Here is a 13,028-nt window from a genome sequence, read left to right as displayed (position 1 = left end):
CTGCACAAGAGATTCTCGACCATTCTCTCAATTAAACGCAAGAGTAACGTAACCGTACTGATAAGGCGTTCTTCTGTTTACTATTCTTATCAACTCTTTCTCCCTCCAACAAGACAATGCCAGCTTCTGAAAGTAAAACAAACACCGTAACTTCTGTGTTTAGAACACTCTGATTGCATCGGCCAACAAAACTCATTGAGTTAGGTCGCAATTTAATTTTCTAGTTCACTGTCATGCGATCTCGATGGCACTTGAGCTTGAAATAATTCAGCGGGCCAAACATTTCCCATCGAGTGGTGTTTGGGTAACATTTGGCCGCAGGAAATGAAGTAAAATAAACATTGCGATGTATCAAGTTTTTGGCGCGCGCTTCGAACAAACTCGGGAATTGTTAATTCTCGCTGAAAATCGCTACACAGCTTGGCATTATAAACAAAACTGATATCCCTTGATTGTTCTAGATTTTCCTGTTTGTTTCAGAACTTACATTTTTGCTGTAATTTAGACTGACCCGTTAAGGGTTAGCAATACCTGCCTTGCTGGGTTTATCCGATGAGCTACTGCTCCGGTGTCGATTGTTATGAGCTGTGGAAAGCTGCTCATGACGTGAATGGTTCAAATATTTTCGGCCAAATTGACCTGGAACCGCTCCGAACCGACAGGCGAATCGAATTTTCATTTTTCAGCTGCGGTTTTAGGTTGGTTTAGGTACCGTGAAGTGAGTTCATCTGAACCATTCACAGTCATTTTTTACCAACTTCAAAAGTGTTCAAACTCATCTTCCAGGCACGGTAACTATGCACCAATGGATGGTGCATTCAAATTGCAGCCGGTCGCGACGTGTGAATCCACGCTAGAACTTGATACGCGAATGTTGGCACGCGTTCAACAGCTGATTCAGAGCAGGGAACTGCTGCTGAGTGCAGTGAATGAAGAGATCCTCTGCAGTAGACAACCAGAAATTTTTTGAAATGTGGATGGATATTGACGAACGGTGAAGGAAGTTGGCGGTTGACAATCGAAGAAATTGTTGACCTTTTATTGCAGATGATTATTTTAAACGAATTTGAACTCCGTTACATCCTGCTGTTTCTGCGAGATGCAGCTGTTAATTTCAGCTAAAGGTTAACCTCATTTGACCTATTTGAGTCGTAAATAGCTTCCGTAATCGGGCGAAAACAGAGAACTGCAATTGAAAGTAATTTGGCCTCAAATCTGGTTCAATCCGGCCCAGTATCAGTTCCAGCTGTTTTATATGATGCAACAATTCTGACTTTAAAAGTGAATCAGCGACATGGATTTGTTTCACGACGCTAATCTGAATGTTGTGCTCTATGGAGAACATTCTGTGTGACCTGGAGAGATTTGTTTTTGGCTAGCAACGTTAAACGGCGATTACAGTTCAGTGCACCAGAAAAATAAAATGCCTAAATTCAAAAGCTGTTTTATTGCAAAATAAAAAAAAAATCATCAAGAAACATTCGTTGCATTTATTCAAAATTTGCTATCTTGATTCTGGTTGTCACAAACTTTCAAATACCGTAAACCCGAGCATGGGTAAATAACAAGGGAAATGCGTAATAATACCTTTCTCTGGTATCAATACCAAATTTTGGTATTCCTGGACCCTTTAAAATTTGTCTTAAGGATTATGCAAGAGCAAAATGTGGTATCATACCAATTTAAGGTATTGCACAGTTGGCGAAATGGAACCCAAAATCGGACTTAATTGAACGCGGCTGGTTCCCTGGTATGAAAAATAGTGTTTCTTATGTAAAAAAATCCGGGAAATTGATTGGTGATGGTTTCATCCACCGCACGAAACGGCAAAGGGTCCATTTTGCCCCAATTGCCCATTTTTTCACATTTTTTCTTGAAAATCGGTCTGTATTTAGAGCGGAGGCTTTAAGCGGCCATCCAAAATGCACTTAACTTATGTGAAAATGTCCCAGGAATCCAGAAAAATAACCACATGCACCGCAAAAATTATCTAGGGTCCATTTAACCCCAATTCCACTATAAAAGCATTTTTGGCCATTTTCAAATGTTAGGTCAGATTTTACAAATCTGAAAATATTTTTTTCGTAAAGATCAGACAATTTTACATAAGAATGACGATTTGCATTTGATAGTTTAACACATTTATGTTGATAAAAATAAAAATTATGTAAAAGGCAGTTTATTCTGCGTTTGGGAAAATTGGGCCGCAACTGATTCTTCAATCTTTTTATTTAGTTTAATTCCTATATCAACATAAATATGTTAAACTATCTAGTGCAAATCGTCATTCTTATGTAAAATTGTCTAATCTTTACGAAAAAAAATATTTTCAGATTTGTAAAATCTGACCTAACATTTGAAAATGGCCAAAAATGCTTTTATTGCGGAATTTGGTTTAAATGGACCCTAGATGATTTTTGCGGTGCAAGTGGTTATTTTTACTAGATTCCTGGGACATTTTCACATAAGTTAAGTGCATTTTAGATGGCCGCTTAAAGCCTCCGCTCTAAATACAGACCGATTTTCAAGAAAAAATGTAAAAAATGGACAATTGGGGCAAAATGCACCCTTTGCCGTTTCGTGCGGTGGATGAAACCATCACCAATCGATTTCCCGGATTTTTTTACATAAGAAACACTATTTTTCATACCAGGGAACCAGCCGCGTTCAATTAAGTCCGATTTTGGGTTCCATTTCGCCCACCGTGTATTGTTTTGATATTGCAAAATTGCAGAATTTGTCAATGGTCGAACACCACATTTTGGTATTCTTTTGGTATTACAGTATTTTATCAAATTCCTCTGAAACTATGGGAAAATTTTGACCACTTTTGACCAAATAATTAAAAAATGATGTCTCAAAGCGAATGCCTTCATTGAAAACCGGAAATTTCAAACTTGATTTTAAACATTTTTGACATACCCCCTAAAGAAATGACTTGAAATTGCGGTAAAATTTTCGAAGTCAGGATGGTACATTTTGGTATTATTTTGGTATTGAAAGGTTTCATCAAATTCTTCAGAAACTATGGGAATTTTTTTTATAAATTTTGACGAGATGATTAATTTTGCACTAAAATTACTTGAAACCCAAAAATGTTAAAGCTGATTTTATTATTTTGTAAATACCCACAAAGATTTTTTTTTAGAAACGTTGAGATTTCTCTAAGTCGGAAAAACCAAATACTTTGAAAAACGAGTTAATCGACAGATTATTGAATTTTGGTGAATTTCAATTCAGTTTCATTTTAATAACTCTTATTTTTCAATCTTGTTATTTTTCAGAATCTTCAAGAACTAAAAGCACAGGCCGTTCATCAATGACAAGTGCATTCGATGTGGTGAAGAATATCACTAAGAACAATATGGAATCATCAGGTGAGTAGATTTGGTTGTTGCATATGGATCATTTCCGTTTTTTCACTAACTGAAACTGCTACACTAAACATGGTATGAAAATACCAAATTTTGGTATTACTTGTGCAAATACCAGCGACCAAAATGTGCTCTTGGTTGCCCAGTAATAGATGGTAAAATACAATGAAATCATACCAAAATCATTTATGTGGACCACAGGAATACCAAAATCTGATTTTCCAAGGGCGCGGTAATACCTAAAAATAAAATCATGGTAATACAAAGTTTTGGTATTCAAGCAATGTTCAAAAGTTCAGAAGACCTCAACTTGGTATTGAAATGGTTTTATTTTGAGGTGGCGTTAATAACATATTGAAATTTAAATTTAATTTAAAAGACAATCAAATATTCAAATTAGACTAAAAAGGGGTCGCTCATCGGGAAAAAGTCTTTCAATATTAATTCCAAGATGTACATAAAAGTAAAAACGAGATAATATTGATAGCACTTCAATTTATTTTACAAGTATTTTACTACTGTCAACCCCATTTTTTTAAAAATGCTCATAGTTTTCATGAATACTCAGAAACCTTATATTTAACCCTTTGAGGCCTGACTTTATTTTTTTATATTTTTGTAGTTAATGATGGGAAAATAATTCTAATGACCATTAACCATTTCATGGTTAAATGTCCTATTATTTATGTTATGAAAACATTATAATTATTTACGAATTAAAATAAAAGAACAAATCATAATATTAAATGTCCCATATGCAAAATCAACAAATAATTGCATGACAAGTTTGTCCTACACATAAGGCCACGTGGATACTAGATATAATCTAATTTTGTGGAACAAATTACTTCAATTTTTTTGTTTTATTGAAACTTCACTTGATTTAAAATCATTCTGCATTATAAACTAAAATATGATACAAATGCATATGGGACATTTATACGAACAGGGGTAGAAAAGCTTTCAAAACAACAGAAAAAACTTGTTCAGGCAGTTGCTTTGTTATTTTACCATTTCTGTATTATGCAGTTGAAAAAGTAACTTTTTAAACTTAAAAGCAAAACAGAAATCAGACTTCACCCCTGTGGACTTTGTTACACAACAAAGTTCTCCCGTGGGTAACTCAAACACACACACACACATTACTGTACAGTAGGGTAAAATCCATGTGCCTCGTATTAGATGATTCGTTATGAAATCTCGTGCGAGTGCTCGTATCGGAAGCCACTCTCATCCTGCGCCGTAGAGCGAACGCCACCCGTCCATCATCAACAGGCTGCTGTCGGCAAGTGCCGCTCCTCCTCTCTTTCTCGTTCGCTCTCTCAATCGATACCTTCTCATCAAAGTCTTTGGTCGCTGCACGGTTTGATAACAATAATACGGGGAAGCGGTGTTTGCGGCTGAATAGTTTGAGGAAAAGCAATGCAGAAATAAAACCTTTTAAAAATAATTTAAAAAAAAATAAAAAATGTGTTTTTTGTATGTTTCTTTTTATGTCGTTGAGCTCAAATTTGACTCCAAAAATTCATTAAAGGGAAATTTAAAATATCAAAGTAAGTAAAAAATATATATCGTTATTGGATGGTTCTACCAACTAATATTTAGAAGTTTCGGATAATCGAAACTTCGGAAAATTGAGACTCCACTGTAAAAACTATGTGTTATATGGGTCGTTCCATCTCAACTAAGCACGAAAAAGTGCAAATTTGAAAATTACCCTCTCCGATCCTGCTCAAATTTGGCAGAGCTGTTGATACTATCAAAACATGCAAGAATCCCGAATTTTATCCAAATCCGACCACCCCCTCTATTTTTGTACCTCCCCAAAAATTCGACTTTTTGGCGATTTTTTACCAAACCTCCTAGTTTTAAACGGCGATAGCTCAGGAACCACAAATCTTAGAAGGTCGGTCTTAGACTCAATTTTGAAGGCAATTGGACATCAGCTTCATTCACCGCTAGAGCGTCCAATTTCCCGGGGTTACAAAATTCCCGGGAAACGGGAAATTTTCAAAAAAAATCCCGGGAAATCCCGGGAATTCCCGGGAAATTTGAAATTTAACGAAAATTATTCTTATCCTGTTTCTGATGAATCTTTTGCAACGAAATTGTATAGAACAGCAACTTTAATGGTCAAAATGAGTGTGAGGATCAATTAATGGCTTGACTGCTTGTAAAAAATCATGCAACTTTGAGAAAATATATAAACTTTCTAATTTTAAAATCTTTCAAATCGTCCCAAAGGAAAAAAAATATTATTAGTATTTTTGTTGAGAAGGATTTTTTAAATCATTGTGTTTGGACAGTGAAAATCTATGCGCCACAACCATAAAATTTGTCTCAGTGACCATAAAGTTAAAATTAAAAAAACCAAAAAAAATCAACTTGTGAATAAATAAATAATCATTGAAATTACCTTAAAAATCTAATTTCTAGCGCTTTTTAACCTGAAACACTATTTTTCAACATGAAAATTTGATACGATGTTGTTTTTTAATGGTTTTTCATGGTTTTATGATATTACTTTAGTTAAATGGTATTCAGCCTAATAAATCAATTAGATTAAAATAATTTTGAGCATTCAAAAGTGGTTGAAATTCAACAAAATTTTTCTATATATAACCCTCTTACGCCCTTGGTAGCTCACGTGCTTCATAAATGTATAACTTCAATCTGTAATTTCTTGAATACTTAGAAACAAATTCTTCTTACACAAACCTTTTTTAAAAAATTAATTATATAAGTTAAATTTCCATCCAACATGTTCAAAGTAAAAAAAAGTCAAACAAATCTCAATGTTGATCTTGGCCAGAAGATGTAAATATATTATTTTCAAATGATATTACAAAAAAAACATTAAAAAAGGTTGTCAAAAATAAAATAGCTTCTATTCATTCCATAACAGCGTAAGTTTTGTTGTCCAACATATAAGCAAACAATATTCCTAGTGGTGAATGCATCAGAAATAAATATTACCTGAATTAAATCTTGACATGAAATATACAGACAAGCTGATTTGATAATATGAACAGTAGATGGAAATAAAAAAATCAAATCTCGAATTATTATTTTTTGTATAATTTCAAAACATTGGTGCAAAAAGGGTGGAAAATGTATACTTCTGCTTGTATTTCGGGAATTCCCGGAAAATTTACAAATTTCCCGGGAAACGGGAAATATTTGTTTCCGGGAAATCCCGGGAATTCCCGGGAATTTTTTTCCCGGGACGGGAAATTGGACGCTCTATTCACCGCATCTGCTAGAAGCACACAGGCGGGCTGATCAATAACTGCTACCTGGTGTTCTGGGAGATTATTAATTCAATTTATATTTTTATAATTTTACGCAAATATTTATTCAAATGGCTAATAGGGTATATTCTCGTATGTTTGGCAGGTTAAGTCCTTGCTCCTAGTTTCGTCAAATTTGCTCATTTTCACTATTTATACAACAAATTTTACAAAACTTTTTGTAAATACTTGCTTGTTCACTTCTTATTGAACTATTTATCACTCGATTTCAGTTGAAAACGTTTCTAACCAGCTGTAATTGAATGCCAAAGCGCTGATATGGCAACATTATAAGAACGCTGGAATTCGATGCTGTTCCCCTACCTTGATCAATCTATTTTTGTGAAAGGATTATTTATTGGGTTATTTTGAATGCACCGTTTTTTACGTGTTGCTAACCGTTTTAGAGTACCTCCGAGGCATTTTTTTCAGTAAATAAAATTTTGTTTTATTTCGTCGCTTTAAAATCCAGGGGTTTACAGAGTAAGGGATTCAGCACATCTGCTTTTCAGGCTTAGTTATTACGGTGTTCAAGTGAACTGCAATTTTTAAACTAACTCTAAAGTCTACATTGCGCATTTCAGGCTGCTGTTTTTTGAATTATTAAAATATCCTACCTAGCTTAATCAGAAAGCAACTCCTCCGAGGCTATGACTAGGGCCTTTATCGTGACAAAATAGTGCCATTCAGCAAAAACCCCAAAACCTGCTTTATTATTATTATTATATTTTATTATTGACACTTTACCATAATTTGGCAAATCTGATTTATGGTTTAATAGATTGATCATATTAAATCAATTTTTATATTGTGAGCCAGCTCCATTTCAATAAAAGATGATTTTGGTCAAGGTACATTTAATTTCAAAAAATTCTTATACGCGAGGACACCCAGTCAAATCAATCCGAATTCTGAAACGGAATCTTTATTGGTTTGTTATTGCAATAAAAACATAATAACAGTTTAAGTTATTCTTCGAACAAATCTTTGTTATTGATTTTTTGTTATTTTAACAACTAATCCGATCATCCCAATAACATATTTCGATCTTCTCACAATATCAAAAACTGACCTTCCCAAGTTATTTCCGTCTGCTCGGGTATGTATATGGACAACACTGAAATAAATGATAAAAAATGGTGTTTTTTTATTTAACTCTTTGTCACTAAAACTTGATTTGCAAAAAAACACTATCTGTAATTTTTATTTTTTTATATGTTTTAGAGGACATAAAACGCCAACTTTTCAGAAATTTCAAGGTTGTGCAAAAAATCTTTGACCGAGTTATAAATTTTTGAATCAACACAAACTATTCAAAAAATCAAAATATTGGTCGCAAAAATATTTCAACTTCATTTTTCGATGTAAAACCAAATTTGCAATAAAATAGTACTTTAGTGAAATTTTGATTCCCTTGTGGACCACCAATCAGTGAGGTACTCCTCGATATTAGCTCCTGCAAAGTGCTAAAAAGTGCAAAAAATGCCTCACGGCAAGAAAAAGAGGGGGTCCTCACCAGCAGGATCGGCATATTTGAAGAAGCTAAAGAATGCCGAAGCGCTACTTGCAAAGCCAGGCAGTTTGAGCAAGGACGCTCAAAATTCGTCCAAAAACCAGTTCGCTACCCTCCCTGTGGACGTGAGCGAGAAGGAAGAATTTGAACGACGGGAAAAGTTGCCACCCATTTTTGTGAAAACATCGTCATCGGATTCGGTGCGAAAGTGGCTGACCGGGTTTATCAAATCTGGTGCTTTACGAGCTTCCATTCGCTTGTGTGCTGATGGACTACCTAGCAGAAAGGATTACAACTACGTTTGGGGTTTCTTGAACGACACAAATATTGAATACTACAGCCATGACGATCCAGGTAAACGCCTCATGAAACTGGTCCTCAGAGGACTGTACGCCATGGATGTTAGTGTGCTGAAAGAAGAGCTCAGAACTCTTAAGTTGAACGTGATCGAAGTCTTCAAGATGACGAGACACAACAAGGACATCACGTATCGTGATCAACTGTAGGGGAGTTTGGGGTAATATGGACAGGGGGGGGTAATTTGGACACCCCTTTAAAAATCACGTTTTCTTCGGATATAAAGTGATAATGACAATTTAAGTGATAAGGCTAGTACTAGTAATGGCCTAGGAGTATGGACAAACCAAGAAAGTTAGAATAGGTTTAGTAGTTTTGGTTTAATATGTAAAAGTTTCATAAGGCCGGTTGGCACTGCCTTAAATTCTAATATTTGAAGGTTAGGAAATAAGGTTTTGCAGGAGTTATATGGCAAAAAAGTGGACATTTTATGTTTAAGGGGGTTGCTTGGACGATTCCTGAGATATGTACGTATCAAAATTGTGCATTTTATCCATTTTTATCATCAAAAATTGCAATTTATGATAGAATATGCTATGGGGGTAATTTGGACATGGCTTGTGGGGTAATTTGGACATACCTGAAAGTCTACCTGTCAGGCAACAAAAAAGTAACTTTCATGGTTGAATGAGTTTTTAAAGCGATTTAGATAAATTAAGAGGGATTTAATATGTCAAAATAATCAAAAAGAAATGTGAGCAATGAGAACTTTCACAAAACTCCTATTTTTTAACTTAGATAAATTTATTCCAATATTCGAATTGATGAAAATCTGATAACTGTACATTTGGCGTTCAACAAGACTCTAATGTTGATTGCTTTTAATTAATTTCTTTGACATTTCTAATTTCTATGCTGGTTTACAATAATATTTAAATTTAAAGGGCTACAGAATGTAAAATTAAAAAAAAATGATATTTTCAGGCTAATAAATTTTATATAAAGATTGATTTATATAAACATAGACGATACCTTAAACACTAAAAACTATACTTAGCATTAGCATTAGCATTTGGAGGACGCCCCACCACCGGAAGGCTCCACAACGCTTATCCCACTGTTTGGTCTGGTTGTGTTAGACCCTCATCCGGAATAATAATCCAACACGGGAGATACCATGTCTTCATCTTTTGATGAGTGTGTAATACAGCCCAGGGCATAAGGGGGTCCAGGCCGGGTCCAAGCTATCCTCAGGGAAGGGGAGGATCGTTAGTAAACACCTATCTAAAGTGCGCAAGGACCCCTACGTCATCTTAGTGGTATAGATGTTTGTAGGGAGGTTTTGGACTCAATATTAGTAGGAGAGGTAAAACCCTAGGATACACCTCGAAAGGCGTTGCGGGTTGGTTGTAACAGTATTCCTAATTCCAGTTTAGGCTCACCAAGTCGCCATGGCCTAGTGGTTAGCATTTTTGCTTACCAATCCAAAGGACGGGGGTTCGAACCCCGCCACAAGTGACTTTGATTTTTCGTTCATATTCAGCATTTTCAAGTTTTTCTATGTCCTTAACTTTCTCGATAGGAGCAGATGGGAATCGAACCCAGAACCATTCGCTTACAAAGCGAACACCGTAACCATTCAGCCACAGCCGCTCCTACTAAAAACTATACTTGTGCCTAATCCAGAATCAATTTTTAAATCATTTCAGTATTAATGATTAAATTATATATACTACACTGAACTATTTGTTATCTTCCTATTGAATTATAGTTCTATCAGAAAATCTTTATTTAAACCTTTGATGAAATATTGTGAGCAAAACAACTCTTCAAAATATAAAGCAATTACAAAACCAGGTTGAAGGATAAAAAACATGCTCAAAAAATCAAATGTTAAACTTATTCTTCAACATGTGTCCAAATTACCCCTCAAAAGGTGTTCATATTACCCCACAAGGTATGTCCATATTACCCCACAAGGCATGTTCAAATTACCCCACAAGGCATGTCCAAATTACCCCATAGGGGTGTTCATATTACCCCCACACAAAAATGTGGGGGTAATTTGGACACCTTTTAATTTTTGCGATAAAAATGGGGTTTTCATCAAAATTTATCGAAATAGATGACATTTCTCCATCAAATATGGTCTCTATTATCCTCTGGTGTCATCCACATTCCTTTAAAATATCCATACAGCCCGTGACAGAGCAATTTCCTTAGGGTGTCCAAATTACCCCACACTCCCCTACCTGGTTCATCTCGAGCAAGGATCGACAACGCCGTCTGAGCTAAAAGCAGTTCGGGCTATTTTCAACATCATCGTGTCTTGGGAACGTTATCGTCCAGTGCACCGTGATGTGACGCAATATTCGAACTGTTTGCAGTTTGGGCATGGTGGAAGGAACTGTTTCATCAAGAGTCATTGTGCAACCTGCGGAGTAGAGCACAACACTCAAGCTTGCAACACAATCAACGAGAACATCGAGGCCAACTGCTTCAATTGTGGTGGTGACCATTCGACCAAGAATTGGAGCTGCCCAAAACGAGCTGAGTTTGTAAAAAATCGGCAGCAAGCGTCGACGAGGCACCAGCCAAATCGTCGCAAAACACCGACAACTTTCACGGACGTGGATTTTCCTGCTTTGGCGTCACCTGGAGCGGGATCTGTTCGAGTGGTTCCAAATCTGCAGCCATTGCCGTTGAATCAGCGGCTATGAGTTGCAGAGAATACAACATCTCCAGGTTTCAGTCAGCAACCGAGGGAAAACCAACCAGCATCAACGGGTAAAGGCAGTAGTGACCTGTTTTCACCACACTTCTAAACATTTTCATTGAGATGACAACAACACTGCGTGGTTGCAAAACTCGTGCAGAACAAGTGAGAACCCTTGGAGGATTTATCTTAAAATACAGTTCGTAGTTCACTCGTTCTAATGATTTTGAATATTTCAATGAATTTGCTTTTTTAGTTTTAAGTTAGGATTAGTTGTTGAAGTGATTTTTTTTCTTTTTTACCCAAATGTATTCGATTCAATTCAAAAATTTAAAACAATTTGAAGTAAATAAATGAATGTGAACAGTTAATAAGAAAACGAAAAATATAACAAAGATGAAGAGCATGTAGCCATACCACTTGGAATGTAAAAGAAATGTAATTATTATAAGCAATTTCAATAAAGACATATTTAATTTCAAATAGAATTTTCAAAATATTTTCAAGAACCTTAATTTTATCATTTTTTTCCAAAGCAAAACATCGTCCTCGCAATCACCAGTCCACTTACGAACATCTGTTGTTTTTGTACCTGCGATGGGTTTTCCACTTCTCTCATCAAAAGAAAAAAAAAGTTTCTCAAAAGGGAGAGAAAAATCTCCGGAAAACTTCCTCTCACCAACCGAATTCTCTCTCACGAGATTGAGTACCCCGTGGAAAAGCTAACATCGAACCAGCAGCTAGGCCAGAGCGCGTTTGTTGTGTTGTGCTGTTTTTTCCCGAAAGACGACCATCGCGGGCCGCCACGTTCAGTACTCGCGCACGTTCCGTCGGAATCTTGCCTTTCGAGACCAAGTAAATCAATTTTCACCCCGCTCCACACTCATCCGCCCCTCACTCATCTCTCTGTGTGTGTGTTTGTTTCCCAGCCTGATGGCCGATCAGTGAGTAGTGTGGGGTGGGAAAATCTGTGTGTGTGCTTTTTCCGTGCACAATTTTCCTGCATTTTCCACGGCTATTGTTTTCGTGTGTCCGAGGTGGGGGAGGAGAGCTACCTGAGCTGGCAAAGGTGCAAGCCTCGGCCAATTGGTTGGCGAAGTCGGGATTTTTTTTTGCGATGGAAAACTAGAAGAAAGGAAAATCGCGGTGGAAAACTCGGCTTCGGCAAGAGCCTCACCTGGGAAAGTGTTATTTAGGCAAACTCGCACAAGTGCACTCAACTTTGCCAGAAAGACGGCCGAGGAAAGTTTGGGGGGCACGGAGGTGGCCCGCGGAGTGTGAATAGTGTCCAGGTCAGTGTTCTTAAGTGCCGTTCACGGGGTGGGTTCTGCTGCCAAGAGAGGATTATAGAACCCGAGGCCGAGAAAAATGTCTGCAGTCCGCCGAGTCGCCAATTGATTACGACGGCCAAAGTAAAGTGAGTCCTGTTAAGGTGCCTTCACGAACGGAAAGGACCTGTCCAGACGCGGCACGTAAACGAGGAGGAATTTTCCTGCCGGAATAGAAATGTAAGAAAATCGAGATGAAAAGTGCTGTGCCATATTGTAAGTGTGTGTGTGTGTGCGCATATGGTTGGATATATTGATGGAAAGTGGAAAATCGCATACATCATTAGTGGATAATTAATCGTTGGGTAGAATATTCCCCATCCCACCCGTGATTTCAGCTGCTAGAGCTGAGTTCAAGTGAGCAGAGGTGGGAAAGAAACAAATGCCCCTAAATTTATGCATCAGCGAATCTTAGCACAAGAGTGGATCGTCATTGTCGTAGTCACCATCGTCGTCGTCGGAAACGTTTCACGCCAATAATGCTAATAACAACAACAGCACAGCAGCAGA

The 13,028-nt window shown here is 36.8% G+C and overlaps 1 protein-coding gene across 3 annotated transcripts in view; it reads left to right on the top strand.

The window, feature by feature from the left end:
* Positions 1–11,943: 11,943 nt before the first annotated feature.
* LOC6035464 overlaps positions 11,944–13,028 on the top strand; it is a 35,618-nt gene continuing 34,533 nt past the window's right edge. Inside the window, exon 1 of one of the 3 annotated variants that reach the window (XM_038257433.1) lies at positions 11,944–12,698. The gene's annotated coding sequence lies outside the window, so the exon portion shown is untranslated. Of the gene's footprint in view, positions 12,735–13,028 lie in introns of all 3 variants that reach the window. The other 2 variants (XM_038257435.1, XM_038257436.1) reach the window with 2 other exon arrangements.

This window comes from Culex quinquefasciatus, chromosome 2 (genome assembly GCF_015732765.1).
Source record: "Culex quinquefasciatus strain JHB chromosome 2, VPISU_Cqui_1.0_pri_paternal, whole genome shotgun sequence".
In the NCBI taxonomy this organism is placed as follows: Eukaryota; Metazoa; Arthropoda; class Insecta; order Diptera; family Culicidae; genus Culex; species Culex quinquefasciatus.
The sequence above is the reverse complement of the archived record's forward strand: the minus strand, read 5'-3'. Positions and strand labels throughout refer to the sequence as shown.